The sequence below is a fragment of the Macaca nemestrina genome, chromosome 9 (assembly GCF_043159975.1).
Source record: "Macaca nemestrina isolate mMacNem1 chromosome 9, mMacNem.hap1, whole genome shotgun sequence".
Taxonomy (NCBI): Eukaryota; Metazoa; Chordata; class Mammalia; order Primates; family Cercopithecidae; genus Macaca; species Macaca nemestrina.
In genome coordinates this window covers 7,765,316-7,788,604 of record NC_092133.1, presented here as the reverse complement: position 1 = coordinate 7,788,604, position 23,289 = coordinate 7,765,316, and the positions used below count along the sequence as shown (strand labels likewise).

The window sequence follows — 23,289 nt, the reverse complement described above, 5'->3', positions numbered from 1 at the left end:
GTTTCACCATGTTGGACAGGCTGGTCTCGAACTCCTGACTCCCTCAGATGATCCACCCACCTCGGTCTCCCAAAGTGCTGGGATTACAGGTGTGTGAGCCACCATGCCAGGCTGATACATTATTATTGACCAAAGTCCATACTTTATTCAGATCTCCTTAGTTTTTACCCAATGTCTCTTTCCTCTTTTATCCCATCCAGAATACCACATTATATTTAGTTGTCATTTCTCCTGAAGTTCCACTTGGCTGTCAGTTTCTCAGACTCTTCTTGTTTTTGATAACCTTTACAATTTTGAGAAGTACTGCTCAGGTATTTTGCAAATGTCTCTCAATTGGAATTTTTCTGTTTTTTTTTTTTTTTTCTCATAGATGGATTTTATAGATTTTTTTTGGGAGGAAAATCACAGAGGTAAAAATGTGATTTTCGTTACCTCAAATTAAGAATATATACTCTCCACGTGACTTAACCGCTTTTATTTATTTATTTATTTAGAGACGGAGTCTCTGTCACCTAAGCTGGAATGCAGTGGCAAAATCTCAGCTCACTGCAACTTCCACCTCCCAGGTTCAAACAATTCTCCTGCCTCAGCCTCCCAGGTAGCTGAGACTACATGTGCCTGTGACCATGCCTGGCTGATTTTTGTATTTTTAGTAGAGATGGGGTTTCACCATATTGGCCAGGCTGGTCTTTAACTCCTGACCTTGTGATCCAACCACCTTGGCCTCCCAAAGTGCTGGGATTACAGGCATGAACCACGGCGCCCAACCGTACTGTTGATTGTTTAATCATCTGGCTGAGGTAGTGTTCGTCAGGTTTCTCCATTGCAAAGTGACGCTTTCCCCCTTCCTTTCCATGTACTTTTTGGAAGTCTCTATATGCAACCACACTTCAGGATTGAGGAGTTATGCTGCAGCTCCTTGAGGGGAGATTATCTAATGAGTTATTTGCATAGGAGTTTTGCCTCTTCTCCTGTGTTTGTTTATTCACTCATTTAAATCAGTATGGACTGAGGAATATTTTTATACTTTCAGTTATAATCCAGTGCTGTTTAATTTGTTATTCAAATGTTCCAGTTTTGGTCATTGGAAGTTTTTTCAGTTTCTTGTTTCTCCTGTGTCCTGTTGGCATCCCTTTTCTATAGTGGGATGGGCTTTTTTAAAACAAAAACAAAAAAAATGAACTTACATTTTGGCACAATAAGATACTCTAGACTCATTTTGTATAATTTCCTGCCCTCAGTCTTGAATCAGCTATTTCTCAAAGGAGTTCTGAGAAATGTATCAGTGTCTACTTACCTGTTTGTACAAATATACCTGCAAATATTTGTTTATGTGAGTTAAACCAAAAGTGAGTCCAACTGATATCTCCAACTGTAATTCATTACCACATGGATCATTCTAGCCTCCTTCCCTTGCTTATATGTTAACTCCTACTCCAACAGAAATCTAGCTTTCATCATCTGCCATTAATTTACCTAGTTGTTCATTTCCCATATACATGCACAGCAATTTCAGAATTGTTAAGCTGTATCTCTGTGGGAAATGTGTTATCAACTAGAGTACAGTGCTTATGTCCAGTTTCCTTTGCTTTTAGTCTCAGAAACTGCACTCACTGCCAGAGTTATTTAGGGCAAAACCCTTTCCCCTTACTCCTTCAGTAAAGTTGTTTCATCCATTTGTAACATAGCTAAATTATATACAATTTTGTTAGCCATCTATATCTTGATATTTCTTGTATCATCAACATGTTGTCATAGTCTGCATTCTAACTTGGGATTCCCCAGCTTCCTAAATGCTTCTTTAAACTTTGCAACACTAAACTTCATTATTTGTACTGGGAAGTTCTACAGACTTTCACAAATGCAGTGTCATATAGCCACCATTCTAGTACCATCAAGAATAGTGGCCAGGCACAGTGGCTCACGCCTGTAATCCCAGCACTTTGGGAGGCTGAGGCAGGTGGAGCATGAGGTCAGGAGTTTGAGACCAGCCTGGCCAACATGGTGAAATCCTGACTCTACTAAAAATAAAAAAATTAGCCGGGCATGGTGGTGGGCACCTGTAATCCCAGCTGCTCGGGAGGCTGAGGCAGGAGAATCACTTGAACCCTGGAGGCAGAGGTTGCAGTGAGCTGAGATCGTGTCACTGCACTCTAGCCTGGGTGACAGAGCAAGGCTCTGTCTCAAAAAAAAAAAAAAAAAAAAAAAAAGTTTTACTCCCTGAATAAAATCCTCCATCTGTCACCTATTCAACCCTTCTTCCCTCTTCTTAAGCTCCTGATAACCACTGTTCTTTTTACTGTTTCCATAGTTTTACCTATTCCAGAGTGGTATATAGTTGGGATAATACAGATGTACCTTTACAGACTAGCTTCTTTCGCTTAGAAATATGTATTTAAGTTTCCTCCATGACTTTTCATGGCTTGACAGCTCACTTTCTATCACTGAATAACAAATATTCCATTGTAAAAATACCAGTTTGTCCATTCCCTTATCGAAGGACCTGTTGCTTCTAGTGTTTGGCCTTATAAATAAAGGTGTTGTAAACATTCATGTACAAGTTTTAAAATAAACTGGGCAGTTACCTCGGTGCATGATTGCCGAATCCCATGATAAGACTGTGTTTAACTTGGTAAGAAACTTCTGAAGTGGCTGTACCATTTAGCAGTCCCAACAGCAATGAATGAGAGTTCCTGTTGCTCTGCATCTTTGCTGGACTTTGGTATCATTAGGCTTTTGAATTATAGCCATTCTAATGTGTGTATACTGGCATCATGTTTTAATTTGCAATTCCCTAATGACATTTGATGATGAGAATCTTTTAGTATGCTTATTTGCCATTGGTACATCTTTGGTAAAGTTTTTATTCAGATCTTAATTTCTTAATGGGGCTTTTTTTCTTGTTGGGTTTTAAGAATTCTTTGTATATTTTGGATACTAGTCTTTTATCAGGTATGTTTTGCAAATACTTGCAGAATGTCTTCCTTTTAAAATTGGTAAATGCATTTATTTCATTCTTGTTCCTGAAGGGAATTTTGGCTGAGCATATAGTTCTCTGAACAGCTTCTTTTCTCTTCTGTCTGCAGATCTTACTGTATTACTGTCTAGTCTGCATTGTCATCTTTGAGAATTCTGTCATTCTGACATTTTTTGTAGATGATGTGTGTGTGCTCTCTAGTTTTTGGGATCATATTATTGCCTTTGATGTTCTGCTGTTTCATATTTGTGTCTAGGCATGTTTTTCTTTTTATTTTAATTGGGATCCTGGAATTTTGAATTCATATCTTTAATTAGTTATGACACACTTTCCTTTAAATATTTCCTCTCTTCTGTTCCTTTTATTACTCCTTTCTGGCTCTCTGATTAAATATATGCACGATCTTCTCATTTTGTTTTTTTAACCTCTATTTGTGTTTTCCATCTTCGTTTTATTTTGGGTAAATTGAGTCAATTCTTCAGATATGTAATTATCTTTTTATCTTTGCCTTATTTGCATTTGACCTACTTACTTTATTTCAACAATTTTTTATTTTAGGAATTTCCATTTGCCTTTTTCCTCAACTATTTCTGCTAATTCCTAGCTCTTTAATACTCAATTTGTAATAGAATCTTCTGTTTCTTTAAAGTTTTGTACATAGCTCTTGGATATTCTGAGTCTGACACTCCAGCCTCTTTGGTTCTTGGAGGGTGTATATCTCTGACTGCAGCTTGCTTGCCTCCCCTTGTGTTTAATCTTTGATCTTAACCTGGGTAGCTAACTTGGTGAGTCCTTCCTTTAGAGAGCATTTGCATCTGCCTCTGGCGGTAGTCAAGAGGCTTATCCAAACCATGATCATATTGGATCCACTGGAGACTTTTGTTCAGAGCAGAAGTCTCAGGTTCAGCTTCTATTTCTTGCTGCTTTCCAAGTTCAGTATCCCCACATCACGGCTGCTATATTAACCTGGCCTCATGGTAATCTTACTCCTCCATCTATGTGCAGATCAGGTCAGCTCCGCTTCTCCACTGCTCTCACTGCCTGCTTCTCTGGTCTGAGTCCTCTCCCTCTCTAGATTCCTTGGCTCCTGTCTTCTGGGTGCTGTTGCAGTGGCTTTGGAACATGGAGACACTGGTTTGTTCTTTCTGGTTTCTGACTGATCTGAGGTCTACTCATATTTTAAATTTTTAATTTGGTGGCGAGAGAGTGTAGGGCGAAAGGGTGGGGATGTCCCTGGATGGTTCTTCTACATTTTATGAGAAATGCTTCAAAGGATGTGTCCCAGCCCAAGTCTAATTGTTATAGAGTGGAGAGTCCTTCAGAGTCTGATAGTTTTTGATGACTGAATCTGATCACTTTTCATGACCTGTCATGCTACCTGCCTGGTCCTTCCTTCATCATATTTGCACCTGGATTACTGAGTTGCCTCCTGTCTGATTTCCCGCTCCTGCCTTCACCTCACTTTGGTCTGTTTTCAATATGGTAACCGGAGGGATCCTGTTAAAACCTAAATCTGACCATGTCGCTCCTTGGCTCAGAATCTTTCACTTGCTTTCCATAATTTCTTTTTGAGATTTATCTACGCTATTGCATGTACCAATAGTTCATTTTTATTGCAGGTTAGTATTTCATTGTGTGGGTAGAACACTATCCATTTATCTGCTGATTGGCATTTGGCATGTTTTTAGGTTTTGGCGATTATGATTAAAGCTACTCTGAACATTCATGTACAAGCCTTTGTGTGGACATGCTTCATTCATTTTGAGTAAATACCTAGGAATGGAATTGCTGGTTCATTGGGCAGGTCTGTATTTAACTTTGTTAGAAACTGCCAACTGTCTAAAATGGTTATACAATTCCAGGTTTCCACCCACAGTGTGTGAGTGTTCCAGTTGTTCCACATCTTCACCAACATTTGGTATTTTCAGTCTTTTTACATTTTAGGCATTCTCAGCATTTCATTGTCATTTTTTACTAGCATTTCCACAATGACTAGTCGTCTTACTGTATCCTTATTGACCATTTGTCAGTTTTTTGTAAAAGATTTCAAATTTTCTACTCATTTAAAAATTGGGTCGTGGCCAGGCATGGTGGCTCACGCCTGTAATCCCAGCACTTTGGGAGGCCCAAGTGGGCGGATCACCTGAGGTCAGGAGTTCGAGACCAGCTTGACCAACATAGAGAAATCTCGTCTCTACTAAAAATACAAAATTAGCTGGGCGTAGTGGCACATACCTGTAATTCTAGCTACTCGGGAGGCTGAGGCAGGAGAATTGCTTGAACCTGGGAGGCGGAGGTTGCGGTGAGCCGAGATCATGCCATTGCACTCCAGCCTGGGCAATAAGAGCGAAACTCCGTCCCCCACCAAAAAAAAAAAAAAAAAAAAAAAAAAAAAAAAAAAATTGGGTTGTATATCTTCTTATTAGTTGTAAGCATTTTAAATATATTCTGCATGTAAGCCTTTTGTTAGACTTATGTATCATCAATATTTTTTTCCTACTCTGTGAATTGCCTTTTAATTTTCTTAATGGTGATTTTCAAAGAGTAGAGGTTTTTAATGTATTGAAACTCAATTTATCAAATCATTTTCTTTTGTAGTTAATGTTTTTTGTGTCCTATATAAGATATCTTTATCTTACCCATGATTGTAAACATTTTTTCTAACATTCTATGTATTTTGCTCTCAGTAAATATTTGCTGAATGAATACATTTGTTTTTATACTTATCCTACATATGTATATATTTATAAACAATGGATTATTGTACATATTTTATAAGCTAACATACCGAATATGAGCTGAAGTAAAGCAGAGTGATTCCAGGTAGACTCTAAATAACAGATACTATAACTTATCTAACAGATGATAAGAAAATGGATAGTATCTTGTGATGTAAACATACCTCAATTTATTTATCTACTCTTCTGCTGAAAAGGTTAGTTCCAATTTTTTGTCACTACAGTACTGATGCTACCATGATCATTCTTGGCTAGGTCTTCTTGTATACATGTGTTAATGTGTCTTTAGGTCTTATATCTGGTAGCAGGAGGTGGATAATCTTCAGGGGACTTCCGCTTGAAATTACATACAGTTGGTACATTGACATATGCTCCTTTTAAAGGGCATTTTGGCAATATGTATCAAAATGAAACCTATACACATCCAAAAACTCAATTCTTCTAGGAATTTGCCATAACATCTAAAAATATTTTCATCACTATGTAAAGTTAAGTGCACAGTTTTTATTGAAGTGTTGTCTGTAAAAATTATTTTATACAGAAAGTACCCTTGTTTTTAAAAATTGAGTTAAAATCCCATGTACTAACATGCAAAAATATCTACTAGTAACTTGTTAATTTAAAAAGGCAAGCTTGGGCTGGATTTCAGTGGCTTGTGTCTGTAATCCCAGCACTTTGGGAGGCCAAGGTGGGCGGAACAGATCTCTTGAGATCAGGAGTTTGAGACCAGCCTGGCCAACATGGTGAAACCCTGTTTCTACTAAAAATACAAAGATTAACTCAGTGCCATGTGCCGTAATCGCAGCTACTCTGGAGGCTGAGGCATGAGAATTACTTGAATCTGGGAGGCGGATGTTGCAGTGAGCCATAAGCCATGATTGTGTCACTGTACTTCAGTCTGGGAGACAGAGTCTTGCTCTGTGTCTCTCTCTCTCTCTCTCTCTCATACACACACACACACACACACACACACACTGCAAAGTACCTTGTCACACACACACACACTGCAAAACAGCACGTTGAATATGAGGGCTTTTTGTAAATTTTTATGTATCCATGCTAAATAAATCTTTGAAAGAATTTTCGCTGGTGGTCCTCCCTGGGTGAGAGAGACTAGAGAGGTTGTATATATATATGTGTGTATATATATATATACACACATATATATATATATATATTTTTTTTTTTTTTGAGGCTGAGTCTTGCTCTGTCACCTAGGTTGGAGTGCAATGGCGCGATCTCGGCTCACTGCAACCTCTACCTCCCGGGTTCAAGCGATTCTCTGCCTCAACCTCTCTAGTAGCTGGGATTACAGGCGCCCGCCACCATACCTAATTTTTTTTTTTTTTTTAGTAGAGATGGAGTTTCACCATCTTGGCCAGGCTAGTCTTGAACTCTTGACCTTGTGATCCACCTGCCTCGGCCTCCCAAAGTGCTGGGATTTATAGGCGTGAGCCACTGCACCTGGCCTATTTTTTTTTTTAAGTATATATTTTTAAAAGTTTCCAGGCTGGGTGCAGTGGCTCATGCCTATAATCTCAGCACTTTGGGGAGGCTGAGGCAGGTGGATCCCTTGAGGTCAAGAGTTCGAGACCAGCCTGGCCAACATGGTGAAACCCCGTCTCTACTAGAAATACAAAAATTAGCTGGGTGTGGTGGTGCGCGCCTGTAATCCCAGCTACTCTGGAGGCGGAGGCACGAGAATCGCTTGAACCTGGGAGGTGGAGGTTGCAGTGAGCCAAGATCATGCCACTGCACTCCAATCTGGTCAACAAAACGAAATGTGTCTCAAAAAAAAAAAAAAAAAAAGGCCAATATCTGCATATATATTTTGGCTTCTGTTTTGAGACAACAGAGCATGCATTCTTGAACCCATCTGACTGCATGGCATTTTTTACATTCCTTGTTCGTCAAGGTTACGCCTAAATGCCTCACACGTGCCGGTTTTTATTTGTAAGGTTATTTTGTAATTTGAATTTTGAGAGGGATACATATTTACATACTGTAGTAAGACAGGGTGAAGCAGAACAAAAGTTGGTAGTTTAAAGGTAATTTCAAGTGCAAGTCCCCTAAACAGTTTTAGGAAATTAATGAAAGAGTTGAAGGGGGGGTGTTAAGTGTGAAGAAAGTGGGAGCTTGAGGAAGGAGGTTAGAAAGGGAAGAAGGGAGAAGCAATACCTGCTCAGAAGATTAAAGAGATTTATTTGTATTCAAGCTGAGATTAAAAGTGTACCTTTGTAGCTAGCACAAAGAAAAGGAAGTAAATTTATTTTCAAACTTTTTTTCTATAGGAGGAGAATTTTTGGAAGGACAACTATGTTATAGTAGCTGCCTTTGCATTTTATTTGCAGAATAGGGAATCTTGGCCATTAAGACATGCTTGGAGCCAAGAAACAGATGAATGTGGAAACAGTCCCGTAGTAGAAACAGGGGATTTGTTATGTAGGATGTTATTCTGATAAATGCAAAGAAGAATGACCATTATTTATAATTAATATCTGATTTATGATCCTGGTTATTTTCATACTGGCTGCAAAAATACAATTTATGTTTCTGTGTATACCCTGGTAGCCTATTTAGAATGAGTATGTTTGGGAAGATTTAGAGCACAAAATTTGTCTTTGTAAGGTAAGTTCATCCAACCCTTCTATTTATTTTTATTGTAAACCATTGTAGAAAGCTGTTAGAGAAACAGGGACATGGTAGTTGATATGGTTTGGCTCTGTGTCCCCACCCAAATCTCATCTTGAATTGTAATCCCATAATCCCCATGTGTCATGGGAAGGACCCAGTAGGAGGTAATTGAATTGTGGGGACAGTTCCCCCATGCTGTTCTTGTGATAGTGAGTGAGTTCTCATGTGATCTGATGGTTTTATAAGGGGCTTTTCCCCACTTCACTCGGCACTTCTCCTTCCTGCTGCCTTGTTTGCTTCCCCTCTGCCATGATTGTAAGTTTCCTGAGGCCTCCCCAGCCATGTGGAACTGTGAGTCAGTTAAACCTCTTTCCTTTATAAATTACCCAGTCTTGGGTTTATCCTTATAGCAGCACATGAGAATGGGCTAATGCAGTTGTAGATTATAAAGAAACCCCATTTTAAAGAGCAACAATATGTGGCAGATACTATGAATTGATGTATAAACAGAAAATTACATTTTCCTTAAAAATCACAACACTTAGGGGGTTGTCTAGCTTATCAGGTATGTCGGTCATGAGGATTAGATTTTTCTCCAGAGGGCTTAATATTAGTTGCACTCTACTATATTAAGATGATTGGATTCATTTTCAGGTTTGGATTTGCATGGGGCAAGTTTGTAGAGCATGTCACTGGTGACTTACATGGAAGAAAGAATCCTTTTTCTTGCCATTATGTTCTTCATTGTCCTCTCTGGGCTGCTTCCTTGAGATATGGCCTCGGATGTCCCTCAGCATCGCAGTTATTTTCTTTAGAGCAATCATCACAATTATGATAACTTTTTTTAGGGAGGCAGGTAGTGTCTTTGTTTAATGTCTGTTTCTCCTGCAAGACTCAGTGAGGGCAGAAAGTGTCTTGTGCTCCCCGTTCCTAATAGGTCTACCACATAGTAACACTCAAAAAATTATTGTGAGCAAAGGAACAGAGAATGAATAAAAAAGGATACTGGCAGGCCAGGGGATGGAGAAGGAAAACAGCAGTAGAGGGCAATTTGGGAATGATCCCTGATATAGTCATATTTACCCTTTAATATCACATTATGTGCTAAAAAAAACAGAGTTTAAAAGATTTTTGTGTCAGTATGTGTCATTCCGTTTTAGTTGTGTGAATAAGAGAGGCTCATGAGAATATAATTGATTTCTGTAACTAGCTGGGTTGAGGACTTTTATCAGACTCAGCAGCCTGACAAACCTGAGTTGAAAGACAGCGTCACATCCTATGGGTGACACACGTGAACTAGGAGATGGGTTCATGTAATGATGGGAACTCACATGACAGAAATATTGGAAACCTGTTTGCATATTTGAAGTTAGTTGCTATCTAATTTTTACACCTACTGGTAAATAATAGGCAGTGTAAATGTGGGTAAGCACCAAAGGCCATAGAATAAAATGTGCTACATATTATGTGTTAAGTCACTGCTTATCTGTCATGGTTAAATTAATTGCAACATATTTTAAGGAATGATAAAACAGAATCTTACGGATATTTGAATAATACCAGATCAGCTCAGATCAAATAATTATTGATAGCACTAGGTAGAGAGTGAATGAACCTCAGCTCACTCTCCTCCAAGAGCTTCGTCTCTGCAATCGGCCTCTGTATCTGTGGGTCTGCTCTACACATTTAACCAAGGGTTAAAAATATTTGCGGGAAAAACCCTCAAAAATAACAATACAACAACAAAGAAAACACAAAAATACAGTATAACAACTACTTCAACTACTTATATAGCATTTACATTGTATTGTGTATTATAAAAGTAATCTAGAGATGATATAAGGTATATGGGAAGATGCATGTAGGTTATATGCAAATACTGTGTCATTTTATATAAGGAACCTGAGCATCCTTGAATTTTAGTGTCCTTGGGGGTCCTGGAACCAATCCCGAGGGGCAACTATAGTTGCATTGAAACTATATTGGAATATAGAAAATATTAAAGATGCATAGGTCTCAGGATTCCTGAATTTGAAGCTGAACCACCTTTATATAACATTTTAAGATAATTTTGCAGTGTAGCTTACTTGGATACCTATTTAGTTGGGAGAAGGGTAAGACAAAAATAAGGATAGAAATATATCCATGTATGCAGTACTTTGTTCTTTTATTAAATAATTCAGACATAAAATATGTAAAACAATACATGCCACCACCTAGCTTAAGAAACAAAATATTAGGCCGGGCGCGGTGGCTCAAGCCTGTAATCCCAGCACTTTGGGAGGCCGAGACGGGCGGATCACAAGGTCAGGAGATCGAGACCATCCTGGCTAACATGGCGAAACCCTGTCTCTACTAAAAACACACACAAAAAAAACTAGCCGGGCGCGGTGGCGGGCACCTGTAGTCCCAGCTACTCGGGAGGCTGAGGCAGGAGAATGGCGGGAACCCGGGAGGCGGAGCTTGCAGTGAGCTGAGATCCGGCCACTGCACTCCAGCCTGGGCGACAGAGCGAGACTCCGTCTCAAAAAAAAAAAAAACAAAATATTGCTGACAAAATTATTTTTCTTTCATCCTATGTTTATCTTCCTCTGTTTGTGATATAGTTTTGATCAAATATTATGTAGATTGTATCATTCTTTTTTTTTTTTTTTTTTTTGAGATGGAGTCTTGCTCTGTCACCCAGGCTGGAGTACAGTGGTGCAATCTCTGCTCACTGCAACCTCCACCTCCTGCGCTCAAGTGATTCTCCTGCCTCAGCCTCCTAAGTAGCTCAGACCACAGGTATGAGCCACCATGGCCTACCTAATTTTTGTATTTTTAGTACAGATGGGGTTTCAGTATGTTGACCAGGCTGGTCTCAAACTCCTGACCTCAAGTGATCTGTCTGTCTAGGCCTTCCAAAGTGCTGGAATCAAGGCATGAACCACTGCACCTGACCTATATTGTATCATTCTCTACATAAAGTTTTACAGCTTTCTTTTGTGATTCAACCTTCCCCTCGATTTATTCACGTGGGTATATTTAGCCCCAATTCATTTTAACTTTAGTCTTAACTGCTATGTAGTATGCTAATGTTTGATTATTCATAATTTGCCCAATCTTTTCATGCTGGCCATTACAGTAGTTTTCCATTTCTCTTAAACGTAAAGTTGCCATGAACATTCTTACACATGTAAGGAACCATACCTAGGAGTGGAATTGCTGGATGATAGAGAATGCACGACCTGAACTTAGCCTTGCCAACTTGTTTTCCAAAGAGATTTCCCAATTTATACTCTACTGGCAGTTTGAGAGTGTTCCACTCTTCCTCTTCACTGCTACTAGCAGATTTTAGATTTAATAAACTTGATGACCAGCATTTTGAGAGGCCGAGGCAGGCAGATCACCTGTGGTCGGAGTTCGAGACCAGCCTTGACCAACATGCAGAAACCCCATCTCTATTAAAAATTCAAAATTAGCTGGGTGTGGTGGTGCATGCCTGTAATCCCAGCTACTCGGGAGGCTGAGGCAGGAGAATTGCTTGAACCCGGGAGGCAGAGGTTGTGGTGAGCCAAGATTGTGCCATTGCACTCCAGCCTGGGCAACAAAGAGCGAAACTCTGTCTCAAAAAATAAACAAACAAACAAACAAACAAACTTGATGAATGCAAAATGTCATTGTAATTGCATCGTTTTGTTTATCAGTGAGGTTGAGTAGGTTTCACTGGCACTCCTCTTCTCCTGAATTGCTTAGTCATATCCTTCGTTAGTACGTTTTTCTTAAGAGTGAATATAAGCTGATCGTACGCATTTGAATACTTTGCTATTGTTAAAGTATCCTACCATTTATCACTATGAATATATTTTAGACTTCAGTGACATACTGTGTCTAAAGAATATATATAGCAATTTGGCTTTTCTTATCTGATTGTAAAAGACTTGTCATTTTACAGACTCATTGTGCATTTCCATAGAAAATCTCAGAAGCTCCATACCAGGCACAGCCTGTAGGGGAAAGAGCACAGATTTTGGAGTTAGAGATCTGGGTTGAAATCCTTGCTTTCCACTTATCAATTCTGTAGCTTTGAACAAGCTACTGTACCTCTTTGAGCTTTGGTCTCCTCCTCTCTGTCCTTATCTGTAAATTGAGAACACCCCATCATCGTGAAGTTGAATCCATTGTTGATCAAGTGTCCTGTATGATATTTTGCTTAGAGCAAGCTTGCAGTAAATTGAAGTTGTTGTAATTAAGTAAAAGAAATATCTTGGAAGTACGTTTCCTTCTTTGCCTGCTACCTGTTACCTGTATAGAACTCCAAGCAGGGTTTCCATGTAGTTAGAAGTGTGAAATAGGTGTGAGCATTGTGACTTTCAAAGGCATTACCATTACCTTATGTCTGTGAAGTCCTTTATACATTTCAAATCACTTCAATATTTTGTCACATTATTTTTTCTTTGCAGTAAATCTGAGAGGGAGGCAGGACAGGTATCCTTATTTATCCCCCAGTTTTCCTGATGAGGAATATCCATGGTAGAGCCAGGAGAGGAAGCAGTGTTTCCCGATTACTACCCTAGGGAGTTTTGGCTTTTGTTGTTTTTGCTGTTTGAACTGATTTTTGCCCTAGAAGAAATTATTAGCAAAGTAGAGGAAAGCAACTTTTGGGCAGTTTGCACTTACATTACTTACTTTTAAAGGATAAGGAATGTTTGGGGATAAAAACATAAGACAATTTAAGTATATTGAAATGTCTTCATGAGATGATGTATTCTTTGCCTGCAGGCTCTGCCAGACTTGCCTCTTTATCCTGAGACCTCACTTAAGGCACCTCATTCCTGGATTAGAATGTATGTAAACTGTATGCATTTTGAACATGTCTTCCTGTAGGCTCCCTCGGCAGCTGCCTCCCCCATGCATCTGGTTTGTATTTGTTTGGTGTTGAATGTTCCCTGCTCCTCACTTTGCCCTTCCCTCTTGGTCATCTTGGTTACACCTGTGCCCTCAGGACACAGGGGAGGTGTCCCACAAGTGTGCTGAATGACTGGGTATAAGTAAACTTTTTGCTTGGAAATAAATGTCAAGCAGGATATCTGCTTGACACCAAAATGGTCAATAAATTGAGCCAGAGTGTAATTGAAATGTCTCATGCTTTGAAGCATCCACATTGACTTATTCTTGGTTTATTTTTATCAGACTTGTTGCTATCATATATGTATAAGCTCAGCAAGGAAGAGTCTAGGCTAGTTAGTTCATCTTAGCTGAATCTTTTTTTCCATTAAGAATAAAAATGCTCAGTTACATTTTATTTTTTCCCCCTTTATTCAGTACTATACCAGCTTAAAATAATACCAAAAAATCAGCCATAATGCTATTTTTGTCTTTCGTTTTTCTAAATTCTTTCAGTTCTTCTGTCTGTGTGCATCTGTACATTTTACGCCATTATAACATATGTGTAAGTTCATGTCTTTTCCTTGGTATGTCATCTTCCATGCTTTTAATCAGTAAATATTCTTCTATCTAAATAATGTACCAAAGTGTATCTAACAAATTCCATGTTCTTGGACATTTAGATTAGTTTTTTTTTTTTTTTGAAACGAAGTCTTGCTCTGCCGCCCAGGCTGGAGTGCAGTGGCCGGATCTCAGCTCACTGCAAGCTCCGCCTCCCGGGTTCACGCCATTCTCCTGCCTCAGCCTCTCGAGTAGCTGGGACTACAGGCGCCCGCCACCGCGCCCGGCTAGTTTTTTGTATTTTTTAGTAGAGACGGGGTTTCACCGTGTTAGCCAGGATGGTCTCGATCTCCTGACCTCGTGATCCGCCTGTCTCGGCCTCCCAAAGTGCTGGCATTACAGGCTTGAGCCACTGCGCCCGGCCTAGATTAGTTTTTATTGCTGTGAATGGTATTAAAGTGTTTCTGGTTTTTATTTTATGTTGTGATTTATGTATGTGTGTATGTAGTTAAACATAGGGCAGTAGTAGATAGCACATAGAAAGTTAAGGACATGCCACTGGAGTCGGGTTCCCTGGGTTCAAATCCTGACTCTGCTGCTTATTGCATGACCTCCCTAGCAAATGATGGGACCTCTGCGTGTCTCCAGCCTTACAGGTAAAAGATAAGAGGAAAGTTGTAGCACTTTATAAGGTTGTTGTGAAGATTAAATAATATATGTAAAGAATTTTAGAACACTCAAAGTCTTATCAAAACTTAGCTATTAAATAACCCAGGTTTGGGCAGGGATGGTGGGATGGACTCCTCTGTAAAATAGGATTGGCCATAATTGTGTTGCTAATTGAAGCTGGGTAACAGATACAAGCGGATTTGCTATACTATTCATTCTACTTTTCATGGTGAGATTTTTATTTTTTTTGAGACAGGGTCTCATTCTATAGCCCAGCCTGGGATGCAGCGGTACAATCATGGCTCACTGCAGCCTCGACCTCCTAGGCTCAACTGATCCTCCCGCTTCAGCTTCCCAAGTAGCTGGGACTACAGGCATGTGCCACCATGCGCAGACAGAAACTTTTTTTCATAATAAAAATAAAAGCACATACAATACAAAAACATTTTAGCTTTTACATTTATTTTTTGATTTCTGAATTTATTTTTTGGATGTGTTTCTAGAAGCGAGACCACCAAGTAGGAGATCTTACCATCATTTTTGAATACAGCCAAATTGTTTTTTTAAAGAATTGTGTAATATACAGTGTAATCCTCAATCTCAAACCATTTTATCACAGTGTTGAACAACACTGAATATTATTACCATTACATGTTTTTTGTCTAATTTTACAGGTAAAATGGTACCTTATAGTTATTTTAATTTCTCCTTTTTTTTCTTTCTGAGACAGGGTCTTGCTCTTTCGCTCAGGCTGGAGTGCAGTGGCGTGATTATGGGGTCTCTCTATGTTGCCTAGGTTGGTCTCTAACTCCTGGCCTCAAGTGATCCTCCCACCTTGGCCTCCAAAAGTGTTGGGATTACAGGTATTGGTCGGCCACTGCACCCGACCTAGAATGTATTTGTGATTAATGGTTGCTGTAAATATCTGATCAAACCATGATAAACTGCTTTGAGGTTACAGCCACTACTGTTCTCATATAGCATCCCCTTCAGTGTGCAGTCATCTTCATTGCGGACCATGTGCCACCGGAGGCTAGACCACAGATGCCCCTTGCTAGTGAAATTTGACTTCAGTAAATTTTCACATAAGTTTGGAAGAGCAGGGAAACTACAATTCTGCTTTAAGGTGTTCTCTTTTTATATAACGAATCTATTTATATTTGCTTTTTTTCTTTATCATTTCCCACTTTTCATGATACTGATCACAATTGCTCATTCCAATACAGTGTATGATCACCGCTTCTCTCTGTAGCTTTTGAGATATGGTCAACTATTTATCATAAGGATGGATGCTGAATAATCTGATTTTTTTTTGTTTTACTAATTTGTTTTTTGAGTCTCCTCTTGGCACATTTCTGGTGCATTTCTTTTACTATTACAATCCTTTTAAAAAAATGTAGGATGCTAAGGCCTAATATTGTAGAGTGGTTTACATAAACTTTATAGTTTTCTACATTCAAACCTATAATTTGTGAGTGATAGCTTTTTATTATGATTTCTGATGTACTTGAGCCATGTTTTATGCCATCTTCTGAGTAACCATAGGGACTGAGTGGCGACAGTGTATGAAACCATTTATTGTTCTATATTCCTATTTATTGCTTAACAAATGGCACCAGAGGCATAAAATTGTTTTATTTGTCAGATTTGCATAAGAACTTTCTTACAAAAGCCTTTTGTGGTACGTAACACATTCATAAATTCTCATAATTGTCCTTTTGAGGTACTTATAGTTTTACTGTTCTTCTTCTTCCTTTTTCATTAGTTGGGAAACTTTTAAGATAAGAAATATTTGTCATGATGGAAAGATCCTACTAATTATTAAAAGAACCATCCAAAATTGAACATAAGGTCTCCTTTTTCTTTTCGTTTTTTAGAAAACAAAATCTTTAGAAATCTTTAGAAAAGTTAAAATAAAATTAAAGCCTGACTTTGTGATGAAATTATGTGGTTGGTTAAATTTGGATGCTGGTTATCAGACTTAAAAAAAAAAAAAAAAAGTACCTTTTGAAAGATCTGAGACTTACTTATGACAGGAAAAAATAGAGTTCTAAAACTTTTGTATAAAAAGTGTAGCATGTAAGTAGTGTTTATGAATGTGTTTCTATGGATGTGTTATATCTGTTCTATAAAACTTGAATAGAGTCTATAAAAACAGTTCTCAAGAGTGTTTCCACTGATAACAGATACAGATAGGGATATAAACATCATGGTTAAATAAATAGCAAAAAGGATCAGCTTTTGAATTTCTCAAAATGTTGATTTTCATCACCTTAGGAAAGATGTGTTACTTGTTATACATCCAGCACGTTAAGTCCTAGTGTCAAGTGAGTCAGGACTATAATCATAGATATATTTACCACTCCTTGCAACTTTAGCTATATTATAAAACTTGGGGATGATAACATTTACAAATAGACTTGTTCTTGTATTAGTAAATTCAGAGTAGTTTTCAACCGTGATGTGTGCTTTCTGCCCTAAGTGTATACAATCTTTTCAGATTTATCTATGAGCTATCTTGCTAATTGTTTTGCCCACATTCTATAGCCTTTCCCTCCTGTTGATGCAACTGTTCTCCCAGATTTCATGCTGAGCCTAATGCAGCGTTAGACTGGCTTCCTACCTATGCCCATAGTGTCTGCAAGTAAACGTCAGCCAAACTCTCTGCCTTTTTGGTTTCCACGACTGGTTGCTGTGGGCTTTTTACACCGTCTTTCCTTTCATGGACTGGGCTCCTGAAGGTCAGCAGCCTCCCTGACCTCGGTGCTAGGATAAGCTGCCGTATCTTCTTCCGCTTGCACACAGCATCTCTATACTTTATTCAAACAATTACCTGATTTGTACTGTCTCACTTTTTCTTACCGAGTTTTCTTGATCATTTAGAAATTTCCTTGGGGTTCAAGCCAGTTCATGAGCTAGACCTGATTTAAAATGAATAAGGAAATCTGGAGAACGAACTAATAGTCGATTTTTCACCCCTGGTCTACATTTTATATCTCTACTCTTAAGAGGCAGTATGCTACAGGGCTAAAAGTAAGGGACTCCTGAGCCAGATTATCTTCATTTTGATCCTGGTTCTACCACTTATTTCTGTGTGACCTTGGGCAGGTTATGTAACCTCTCTGTGCCTCAGATTGTTTATAAGGGAGATAATAAAAATCCTTACAGCATATAGAGTTGGTGAAGTTAAATGTGGTGAAAGTTAAATGAATAAATAAAGCATCCACACTAGTGCATGACCCAAATTAAGTGTCATATAAGTGTTGCTGCATTGCAGTTCTCCTCTCAGCAACTGGGCTTGTGACCTGCCACTTCCGTCGGCTCTTACCAAGGCTCAGTGCCGCCCTGGGCCTCTGGTCCATTGTCATAGTAATGTTTGCACTCTGCTGGTGACCTGTAAATGTACATATTTTAGGATCCTAAAAACACGTATATTAGTAGATGATGACAAAAACACCAGAATTTTTATCAAAGAGAAAATAGAAAGTATATGGGTATAATATTGTAAGGATTAGAGTACACCTGTCAAATTACTGTAGGTTGGCTAAGAAACAAAGCAAAACAAATTGGGTCCCATCCACTATTTTTTGGCATCCTAAAAATAACTAGCTCTTACCTGATGAGGTCATTCATTCATGACCTGACCATCCAGGTCCTATCTGGCAATAATAACTTTTTGCAAAAAGCAACTCTTGCCTAAGTGGAGAGTTGCATCTTGATGAGTTTTGTATGAAAGTAAAGAAGATGCAGGAACATTATCAATGGGCTCTACACTAACCATTGGCATTTCTGTGTGAGCAACGTGTTGCATAGTTGTGTGACTTGGCAGCAGCTGGTCCATTGCTGACATGTATGTGTTCACTGAGGCGGCGTCACTCACACCTAAGGCTTCCTTGGAGAGACCATGCTGCCATTACATTTGGATCACTACCTGCCCCCAACACACACACAAACATGAACCAACTTTCCAAGCACCACACCCACCTTTTCTGGGCTCTGTACCAGATCTGGAGGGGGGTGATGGCTAGCAGTGAGGGTTTTGGCTCCATCATTAGTAGCAGCTGGAAGTGGGCCCATGGCCAGCTCTGGTGGCAGTGGGCCACCTGTGGCTGGTGGCATGCTCACTAATGGAGATCTCTCATTATATATCTAGATCAGTGATCAGTAAAGAGCAAGCCATAAGAAACTCTTGGGTCTCTGGGACTGTTATCTTTTTACTCCTCATACAACTTCATGGTGAACTGCGTTGAAATTTGACATTAATTTAGATATGCTTGCCTTTTCTGATCTCTAGTAGGATTCTAGGCTAGATGTCTTTGGAATTGAAATGCTTGTTGGCTTCTGGTTATTTTGGGGGTAATCCGTAACAGTCTATCATTCCTGGTGTTTGGTTTTAGTGGGCTGGGAAAAACATGAGTTGTTCAACACTGATGTCATGATACAAGGACGTGAAGATGTGAGTCATCGTGACATCCATCAGTCAGAATTGCTGGGATTCAGTGAGATGACTCACAGTAAGAGGTCAGTGTCTGCCTCAGTAGTTCCTTCTTCTACATGTATCCCTCAGTATCTAGAACCCTGAAATTTGTTTCTCTGAGAAAACCAAGAGGCCCGAAACGGTAATATATATCGTTGATTTTTATAGTTTTCAAAAACTAATATTTTAAACATATCAAAATTATTTCAAATGGTAATGTACTCAATGTACCATTTGGTTTAAGATGTTAACATTTTGCCATATGTGTCCTAAAGTCTTTTCAAGAAGAAATAAAACCTTACAAATATACTGGCAAGACCCTCCTCCTGCCCATCATGCCCCCATCCCTTCCCTCATGTTGTTGAGGTGGCGTGTGTTCTTCCCATCAGCTTTTTAATTTTACTACATATCTGTGCATTCATAAACAACATGTAGTGTTTTGTGTGTGTTGTAATCATGTAGTGTGTCCTTTTGCAACCCATGTTTTCCACCCATTCATTTTGAATTGATCTATGTTGATGCAGGTGTATAAAAAACTCATACAGCTAATTTCTTTTAGTTGTTAGGATTTACTGTAGGAAATATGCCATCATTTATTTAGATACTTTTTAACTTAATTATCACGAAACACTTTGTGGTCTTTTTAACTCAGTTTCAGAGAACATATTCAAACCTGGGTTTATCCGATTTCATCAAGCTCTCTATAAACATTTGGAAAATAAAGTTGGGAAAATGAGCTTGCAGGCTGCCTCCTAGCATATCTCTGGGATCTTCGTGTAAGTGAAATTGTTGGCTGTGTGCCCCACTGGCCTGGGGTGGGCAAGACCAGGGCAGCCCGGTCTTTCTCAGTGGGACTGCACCACAGGAGGACCCCTGGGTCTTCAGAGGGTGGCCGGTCAGCTACTTGGGACATTGGCTCAAGCGAAATACAAGATCCTTTCTTTTTAAATGAACAATGCAGTAGATCTGTGATATATTTGAGACTCAAGAAGCATTGAGTAAAGTGTAGCAGGGGAGACAAAACGAACATAGAAAAATTGCATGCTAACCAGCTTGGTATACACTCTACCCCTTGTTACCTTTGACAAAAATGGGATATTCTGTGTTTTTCTTTGCACCTTGATTTCTTACCCAACAATACTTAGTGGAGGTCCCTTCAAAGCACCTAGTATAGAACAAATTCATTTTTCACAGGGTGTATAATGTTCCACTTTATGGACATAGAATAACTTATTTGTCCATTCCCTTATAAATGGGTCATCTTTTATTGTTTTGCTGTAAACTGCTGAAAACTGTAGTAATGTCCTTATGTATGTGTCTCTGTATCCATTTTAATTTTTTTAATTTTAGTTTTGGGGGGTATGTGTGAAGGTTTGTCGCACAGATAAACATGCATCACAGGAGTTTGTTGTACATAGTATTACATCACCCCAGGTATTAAGCTCAATACCCAATAGTTTCCTTTTCTGCTCCTCTCACCCTCCCCCTTCAAGGAGACCCCAGTGTCTGTTGTTTCCTTCTTTGTGTTCATAAGTTCTTCTCATTTAGCCTCCTCTTAGAGAACATGCGGTATTTGATTTTCTGTTCCTGCATTAGTTTGCTAAAGATGATAGCCTCCAGAACCATCCATGTTCATGCACAAGACATGATCTCATTTTTTTTATGGCTGCATAATATTTCATGGTGTATATGTACCGCATTTTTTTAAATCCAGTCTGTCATCAATGGGCATTTAGGTTGATTCCATGTCTTTGCTATTGTGAATAGTCCTGCAGTGAACATTCATGTGCATGTGTGTTTATGGTAGAATGCTTTATATTCCTCTGGGTATATACCCAGTAATGGGATTGCGGGGTCAAATGGTAGTTCTGCTTTTAGCTCTTTGTGGCATTGCCATACTGCTTTCCACAATGGTTGAACAAATTTATCCCACCAACAGTGTATAAGGGTTCCCTTTGTGACCTTGCCAGCATCTGTTATTTTTTGACTTTTTAATGACAGCCATTCTGACTGGTGTGAGATGGCATCTCTTTGTGGTTTTGATTCACATTTCTCAAATGATCAGTGATATTGATCTTTTTTTTTCATGTGCTTGTTGGCCACATGTATGTCGTCTTTAGAGAAGTGTCTGTTTATGTCCTTTGCTCAATTTATAATGGGGTTATTTTTCTCTTGTAAATGTGTTTAAGTTCTTTATAGATGCTGGATATTCGACCTTTGTCAGATACATAGTTTGCACACATTTTCTCCCATTCCATGCCTTTTAAGTGGGGCATTTAGCCTGTTGACATTCAAGATTAGTATTGATATGTGTGGATTTGATCCTGCCATTGTGCTGTTTGATCCTGTCATTGATCCTGTCATTAGCTGCTGCTGTCATTGATCCTGTCACTAGCTGGTTATTATATTGGCTTGTTTGTGTGGTTGCTTTACAGTGACACTGGTCTGTGTGTTTAAGTGGATTTTTGTATTAGCTGGTGGCAGTCTTTCTATATTTACTGTTCCTTCCAAGATCTCTTATAAGGCAGGTCTAGTGATGAAGTTCCTCAGCATTTGCTTATCTGAGAAGGATCTTGTTTCTTCTTTACTTAGGAAGCTTAGTTTAACAGGATATGAAATTATTCGTTGAAGATTTAAAAAAAAAATAATGTTGAAAATAGGCCTCTAATCTCTTCTGGCTTATAGGGTTTCAGCTGAGAGGTCCACTATTAGCCTAATGAGGATCCCTTTGTAGGTAACCTGCCCTTTCTCTCTAGCTGCCTTTCACATTCTTTCATTTCAACCTTGGAAAACCTGACAATTATCTGTCTTGGAGATGATCTTCTTGTGTAGAATCTTGCAGGAGTTCCCCGTATTTCCTGAATTTGACTGTTGGCCCCCCTAACAAGGTTAGGAAAGTTTTCATGGATGGTATCTTGGAATTTTCCAAGTTGTTTGCTTTCTTCTTCTCCCTTTCAGGGATGCCAGTGATTTGTAGATTTGGCTTCTTTATATAATCCCATTCTTCTCAGAGGTTTTATTCATTCCTTTTTTTAAAATTTTTTTTCATTTTTGCCTGACCTATTTCAGAGAACCAGTCTTCAAGTTCTGAGATTCTTTCCTCAGTTAGGTTTATTCTGCTGTTAATACTTGTGATTGCATTGTAAAATTCTTTTTTGTTTTTGTTTTTGAGACAGTCTGTCACTCTGTCACCCAGGCTGGAGTGCAGTGGCGTAATCTTGGCTCACTGCAACCTCCGCCTCCCAGGTTCAAGCAATTCTCCTGCCTCAGCCTCCCGAGTAGCTGGGACTACAGGTGCCTGCCACCATACCCGGCTAATTTTTGTATTTTTAGTAGAGATGGGGTTTCACCATGTTGACCAGGCTGGCCTCGAGCTCCTGACCTCAGGCAATCCACCTGCCTCAGCCTCCCAAAGTGCTGGGATTACAGGAGTGAGCTACCGCAACCGATCGTAAAATTTTTATATTATTCGACTCTGTCAGACCCATTAGTTTCTTTTTTATGCTGACTATTCTATCCTTCAGCTCCTGTATCATTTTCTTGTGATTCTTCTTTTCCTTAGATTGGGTTTCACCATCCTCCTGAATCTCAGTGATCTTTGTTCCTATCCATGTTCTGAATTCTGTTTCCTTTATTCCAGCCAGTTCTGCCTGGGTAAGAACTCTTGTTGGAGAACTGGTGTGGCCATTTGGAGGACATATGACACTCTGGTCATCTGAATGTTACCAGAGTTCTTGCTGGTTCTTTCTCATCTCTGTGTGTGGGCGTTCCTTTAATGTAGATTGAGTACAGTCAGCAGACTTCTTTTCTGGATGTTTTCACTGGGCTGATGCTTTGTGTAGGGTCTTTATTTGAAGCTTACTTGTCTCTGGTTTCAGAGGGGGGTATGTTAATGAGGCATTTTTGGTGTCGAAGCTTTGGGGTGTGATCCACTAGGTGGCACTTAGGTGTACTGGTCAGTTGCTAGACTCTTGCTTGGTTGTGTGACTCTCCTGTTTCCTCAGTTTCCGCCGTGTTCCCTTTCTAGTGCTCTGAAACTGTGCGTTCCTCTCCCACTTGAGTGCTGGCTCTCCTTGGCACTCCTGGAATGCCCACTGCAGTTCTGGGGTGATCTCAGTGTTTATGTTCCTTCCCCAGCTTAGAGGCAGCACAGGAAGAGATCTTAGCAGGGGTTGTGGCCAGGGGTCATTTGCTTGACTCCTGGGGGCTCCACCTCAGAGAGACGTGGGTCAGCAATCACTCAGTGCAGTCAGCCCAAGATGGAGGGTTTGTGCTGTGTGCCCAAGCCAGGGGTTCCCTGTCTGCTGATGAGCCATGCGGGGGAGCGGGGGTGCGGAACCTGTGGGAGACGGACTGGCTGCCTCTCC

The 23,289-nt window shown here is 39.5% G+C and overlaps 1 protein-coding gene and 1 long non-coding RNA gene across 9 annotated transcripts in view; one reads left to right on the top strand and one right to left on the bottom strand.

The window, feature by feature from the left end:
• Positions 1 to 23,289, top strand: part of LOC105470417 (fibronectin type III and ankyrin repeat domains 1) — a 119,399-nt gene that overhangs the window by 63,467 nt on the left and 32,643 nt on the right. The window contains exon 2 of one of the 8 annotated variants that reach the window (XM_071068939.1): positions 13,111 to 13,248. The exons of the other annotated variants lie outside the window; for them this stretch is intronic. The gene's annotated coding sequence lies outside the window, so the exon portion shown is untranslated. The remainder of the gene's footprint in view (positions 1 to 13,110; positions 13,249 to 23,289) is intronic. 8 annotated transcript variants of the gene reach the window in all.
• LOC139356037 (uncharacterized) lies at positions 17,682 to 18,743 on the bottom strand. The gene is made up of 4 exons (XR_011607408.1): positions 18,724 to 18,743; positions 18,430 to 18,594; positions 18,224 to 18,337; positions 17,682 to 17,839 (listed from the first exon to the last, which is right to left on the bottom strand). It is a non-coding gene; the product is annotated as an uncharacterized lncRNA (long non-coding RNA).